Source organism: Apodemus sylvaticus, chromosome 2, assembly GCF_947179515.1.
Source record: "Apodemus sylvaticus chromosome 2, mApoSyl1.1, whole genome shotgun sequence".
Classification (NCBI taxonomy): domain Eukaryota; kingdom Metazoa; phylum Chordata; class Mammalia; order Rodentia; family Muridae; genus Apodemus; species Apodemus sylvaticus.
Genome location: NC_067473.1, coordinates 159,297,328 through 159,303,850, shown reverse-complemented (window position 1 = coordinate 159,303,850; position 6,523 = coordinate 159,297,328). Strand labels below are relative to the sequence as shown.

Genomic DNA, 6,523 nt, shown 5'->3' with positions numbered 1-6,523 from the left:
GAGAAAAGAAAATATTTTATGAGAAATATCAAACTAAACATCCATGCACAATTCCATCCTTACACAGGATACAAGACCAAAAACTGTAATCCAAGTACATTAAGTACATGCACAAAAATGCAGGAAATAAAACATTGCATGCTAGCAAAGCCAAAAAATCATGAAAGTGCACACACACACATACACACACACACACACAGAGAGAGAGAGAGAGAGAGAGAGAGAGAGAGAGAAGCACACACATCACAGACAGAAACACACACCCCATACACAAACCTACACACTATCACCACATATATCAAAGGAAGAATTAACAGTCGGTCACCAAATGCAGACACTATGTGGATGCCATTCAGTTCATGCAGACAGGATCCTGAAATAGCTGTTTCCTGATAGTCTCTGCCAGAGCCTGGCATGTACAGAGGTGGATACTCACAGCCATCCATTGAACTGATCATAGGGTCCCTAATGGAGGAGTTAGAGAAAGGACTGAAGGAGCTGAAGGGGTTTGCAATCCCTTAGGAAGAACATCAATAAAAACCAAGCAGACTCCCCAGAGCTCTCAGGGTCAAAACCATCCAGCAAAGAATACATGTGGAGGGACTCATTGCTCCAGCTGCATATGTAGCAGATGATGACATTGTCTGGCATCAATGGGGGAAAAGGCCCTTGGTCCAATGAATGCTTGATTGCACAGTGTAGGAGAATGACAGGTGAGTGAGGTGGGAGTAGGTAGGTGGGTGGGGTAGCACTCTCATAGAAGTATGGGGTGAGGGGATAGGATAGGACAGATCTGGAGAGGAATGGGGGAAAGGGGATAACATTTGAAATGTAAATACATAAAATATCCAATAAAAAATAGGAGTTGATTATTTCACCCAATATAGTAACCAGAAATAATATTTTCTAGTGTAACACTATTTCTTTTCCTTACAAATATACTCTAAAATGATACTGATGTTAAATAATTCAGGGTCTAGTTCTTGCCTAACAAACACTGTGCCCTTTGATGCCTCCTTCAGATGACTCTTCATGACTTAATTTTGTTTCCACTGGTTAGGCTCAGCTCAGTGAGTGTACACAGCCCACAGGTGTTTTAGTGGACATCACACTTTTTCTTAATTGTATGTTTTCCTACTGAGAATCAGGATTCCCAGGTGCCAAGTGAGAGATTTCTGAGCCCTTGGAGACTCACAGTGACTCTGTGAAGGGGACATAATCTAGGGCTAAAAAGGTATAAAGCAGATTGGACTCCAGGGAACTGAGGGAGTGTTTGGATACTGGTGGGCCTGAACCAGGACAAAACAATGCTTCATAACCTTCATCCACATACATCAACCAGACATCTTTACCAGTTTGTTGATGTGCTCCCAGCGATGAATAGTCCAAGATTCTCAACTGAACAGATATCTGGGTTTTATCAACTATTTATCAGTGTTATGGAATTACTCAGTGCTTTCTCTCTCCTGATTGTCCTCATTGAATTCCAGGAACAAATTTCTTGTTTCTCCTTAAGTATACCTGCTTCTCCTGGCTACTATCAAGATGGGGATTTTGTTATTGGAGGACTCTTTTCCCTCAGAGTGACTGCTAGAGACAATAAAATTAAATTTGGCTTTAATGATGCAATGGCTATACCGGAAGCTGTTATTGTGTAAGTGTTTGACTTCTCTCTTTAAAAAAAATAGAGTTTCAGGATTTCATACATATAAACAAGACATATTGATCTGACTGTACTCTGCTGTTTCCCTTGCAATGTCTCCTGTCTTCAACTTTAGGGGTTCTCTGTGTCTGTCTTTCTGTCTTTCTCCCAGTCTTTCTCCAATTTTAACATATTGAGTTCATTTAGACATGCCAGTATTGCAGGAGTATAGGGCATTATCTAGAGTCTAGGCAAACTACTAGACAAACCTCCTAATGCAACTGACAGAAAAGGAAATATGATCTTTCAAATTTTCCTCCCAGGAATCTCACCAAAAATTATCAGCACGTGTTGGCAATGGTTTTTGCTATAGAAAAAATCAACAAGGACCCAAATATTTTATTCAATATGTCCCTGGGATTCTATCTCTTCAATGTTGACTTTTTTGAAACAAAGGCTATGGAAAGTTCTATGGCTTTGCTCTCAGGAGAGAGCCCCCCAATTCCTAACTACAGCTGCAGGCCTGAGAAGACTGATAAGCTGGTTGCAGTGATAGGAGGCATTTCAACAGGAATATAAACTCAGATCTCCCGAGTTCTAAGTCTCTACAACTTCCCACAGGTACACAAAGCATCCTGCTTTCCAGTCTTGAACTTCCTTTGCAGCCCAAGATAGCATTAATGAGATCCTCATGCCTTTGCTTTCCCACGGCTGGGATTTTAATCATACTCCATCATGCTTGACTAGATTTTTATTTTATAAGATTTTATGAGTTATTTTTTAATTATTTGTCATTTTATTTATTTACATTCCAAATGTTTTCTCCTTTCTCCGTCTAACCTCCCCAAACCCTCCATCCTATCCCCTTCCCCGTTGACTCTAAAAGGGTAATTCTGCAACCACCCACCCACTCTAGCCTCACTCCTTTAGCATCCTCCTTTACAATGAGCCTCCACAGGACCAAGTGCCTCCCCTCCCTTTGGTGCCAGATAAGGCATTCCTCTGATACATATGTAGTAGGAGCCATGGAACCACCCATGTATACTACTGTGTCCATGGGATCTCTGAGGAGTCCAGTTAGTTGATACTGTTCTTCATAAGGTGTTGCCATCCCTTTCAGCTACTTCAGTCCTTCCCCCAACTCTTCCATTGGGGTCCCCAGATTCAATCCAATGGTTGGCAGTAAGAGTCTGCCTCTGTCTTCTCTAGGTGCTGGCAGAACCTCTCAGAGGACAGCTATACTAGCTTGAGGGTAGGTCAGTGATGCCATCCCTCTACTTGGGGCCCTGTCTCTTTGGCTAATTCTAATTCAAAGGAATTCTGTACTTTTTGGCTAATATCTACTTATCACTGAGTATACACATTTTGAGTATGTCCTCTTGGATCTGGGTTACCTCAACCAGGGTGATATTTTGTAGTTCTATCCATCTTCGTGTAAAATTCATGCTATCCCCCTTTTTAATAGTTGAAATGCAAATTTTCTCTTTCTCCTATGGCTAGCTAGCTGCCTGTGGCTACTGAAACTTACGCTCATAGCCTAACACAAGTTAAATATACTTACAATGTCCTGAGACATTTTTATCATTTCTTTTAGTAATCTGCTCATACTTCTTAAGCATGAACTGTGGAGCTGGCAGTGCTGTATTGTAGACCATATTCTATTCATGTTTCTTTGTTTTTATCATGTTGGCATTTTTGTTAGCGTTTTTCTGTGTAGAATAAGTACACTGTCTGTAGTGTATGTAAATGAATCCCTAGTATATATAAATCATTCCAACTTTACCTGTGACAGATAATCTTTTCTTTCAATTTCTTGTCTTCTCCAGCCTAAGTGCTGTATGTCTGTTCTCAACTAGTTCTGGGTGTTAGGTCCTCTGTATGCTAAGTCTTACATCTTTCTTTCTTGATTAATTTTCACTTTTTCAGAGCACATTTTTGAGTTGAAGAAAATTTACAAAGGTTGTTCTGTGGTGGGTTTTCATTTGACTTGCTTGGATAGTAATTATCAGCAGGTTTATTTAGCTATCTGCTTTTATGTTCAGTTTTTTTCTCCACATTTTAAAATTTCTCCACCTAATGCCTGTTTGCTAAGTTCTATTTAGATTTAGAATTGATTCTCTTTTTGCATGTACCTGCTTATGTGAGCATTGTTTATGATTTTTTGTTAATATTGGTTACTCTATGCATCAGGTGTAACTCATGCCATTTTTCTTATTCTCTTTGATTTCTAATACTGAGGAATCATGACCTGATGGAGGTGCCATAGTTGTTTGTTCTGTCTCTCTCTGAGTCTCCCTCTCCCCCTTTCTGTCTCTGTCTCAGTGTCTGCCCCTGTCTCTCTTTTTCAGTTTGTTTGTCTGTGTTTTTGTGTATGTGTGCATGAGTGTTTGCTTGTGTTTGACCATGTGTGTGTATGTGTGTGCATGTGTGTGCGTGTGTGTGTGTGTGTGTGTGCATACTCTTGTAGGTGTGCATGAGTGTATGTGTGTTTGTGTGGTATGTGTCTCATATATGATGTATGTCAGGACTGTGTAGGTAGGCATATCAGGACAACTGATATTCTTTCTTCCTCACTTTCTCCACCGTTGTTTGAAATCAGAGTTCTGAATCAGAAGCTTGAGATTTTGAGTTGATTGCCCAGAAAGCTCTAGGGATTTACCTGTCTCCACCCTGCTATGTTAGGGTACAAGGGACACAGTCATGTCTGACTTATGGGGATTCTGAAGATTCTACTGCAGGCTCTTCTGCTTATAAAGGAAGCACTTCAAACCCAGTGAGCCGAGCCACCTTTCAGTGATTTCATTATATATATATACATGTGTGTGTATATATATATATATATATACACATACATACATATATACATATATAATATCCTACAATATAATGGATTTGTCATAACATCTTCATGCATGTATAGCATTATACATTGTTCTTTAGTCTCCTCAGCCCTGGCTTTGGCCTACTGGACTCTACAGTTAAAATTTGATGCTGAGTTTACCTTCTAGACACCAAAACAGTGAACTAAATATTCCCTCCATAAACTATCTGAGCCAAACCTCTTCTTACCTAACTATTCAGTTTCTTGCCGTTGTGACTTCCATTTTGACCCCTTCCTCTGAGGCAACCTCATCCTGGCCTGTTCACTTTCCTGCAGACTCTGTGAGGTGCTGTCATTCCACATTCCCTTTTACAATGCTCCATAGATACCGTTTTGTTTGTTTGTTTGTTTCATTTTGTTTTTGTTTTGGATTTGTGACATCAAGTAAACAAGCCTTTAGTGTTACTGTTTTTCCACTTCTATTATCAGGAAGATGAAAGTTTTGAAGTGACAGATTTGCAAATGGTTGTGTTTGACTGGTATTACCTGAGTGGAGATCAGGAGATAGACACTCTATGGCCTTTTTTCATATGTTCTATAAAAGGACAAAGGAAAAGGTACATTTTGTGTATGCAGTGAAGAGTAAATGACATAGGTAACTAATTGATATTACTTAGTAAAGTTATTTAACTGTTCAATTTCTCCTAGAGTGCATAAGCAGAAGAGGTAAACCAAATCATTTATAAATAAATCTAGTTGTCATGACTTATATAGTAACTTTCTTTCTGTTCAGATCAGCTATGCTCCTTTTGACCAGAGTCTTGGGACAAGAAACCAGCTCCAGCCTCCTTACCAGTTTCCTGTGCACACTGCAGCTCTGTACCATGGAATTATTCAACTGCTGCTCTACTTCACTTGGGTCTGGGTTGGTCTGGTGGTTCCAGATGAAATGAGGGGAGAACTCTTCATTAAGGAAATCACAGAGGAGATGATCAACTATGGAATTTGTGTTGCATTTGCAGAAAAGGATCCAGTATTTCCTTCTTTTGGTCAAGTACGCGGGTACCAATTAATAGTACATCTCATAATGACACGTGTTGTAATTGCATTTGGTGACACTCATGATTTTCTGACACTTTTCTTTTTCATCATTTGCTGTGCTACTTTTGGTAATATCTGGATCACAACTTCTGATTGGTATACTGCCATATTATCCTTTAAACAAAATGGAATTTATATACCCTTTGATGGAGCATTATCATTTTCAGTTCACAAGGATGAAATTCTGGGATTCAAGGATTTTCAAAAAAGTGTTCAACCTAGAAAATACCCTTATGATATCTTTATCCAGGATGTTTGGTCAATTTTATTTGAATGTCCACATGTCTATGAGCATGTAGTCAAGAAACTAAGTCAATGTGAGCAAAATGGCAGCCTGAGCACACGATCTCTGAATGTTTGGGATATAAATACCTCACCTTTGAGCTACAAAGTCCATGAAGCTGTGTATGCCATTGCCCAGGCACTTCATGAGGAGCTGTCACTCAGAGTGAATGGAGACTCATTTGATAAACGTGGACTCCAGTTCCCTCTCCCATGGAAGGTAACATATGTTTATACTTTCCTAGAGTATTGGGCCCTGGCTTTTAATTTCTGCATTTTGATTCATGTTCTGAAATAGTTAGTGTTAGAAAAACATTTTTTATGCTAGCATGCTTCTTTATACTACTATCTCCTTCTCAACATATTCATGTTTATTCAGGAGCATATAGGAGCATCCTTAGAAAAAAACATGTCATAGTGTTAAAGTTGACCTAACATTTCTATCAGAAAAAAATACGTGCCTGTTGTTGAGAAAATGATATTCCTAGTTTAAGGAAATTGAAACAATAATATTTAAGTCATTTAATTTTCACATTTTTTTATTACTCCTTTTAATGTTCTGTGAAATAATGATAATAAACAACTGAGGAAATTTGTACAAGTATAACTGTGGCATATTTTAAGGATTTTAGGTATGTTTGTTGCCAAAAGTTTGTTTGGTTTTAGTTAACAGACCC

General features: G+C 38.9%; 1 pseudogene; it reads left to right on the top strand.

Moving 5' to 3' along the window:
* Positions 1 to 1,436: 1,436 nt before the first annotated feature.
* LOC127677651 (vomeronasal type-2 receptor 26-like) overlaps positions 1,437 to 6,523 on the top strand; it is a 38,543-nt pseudogene continuing 33,456 nt past the window's right edge.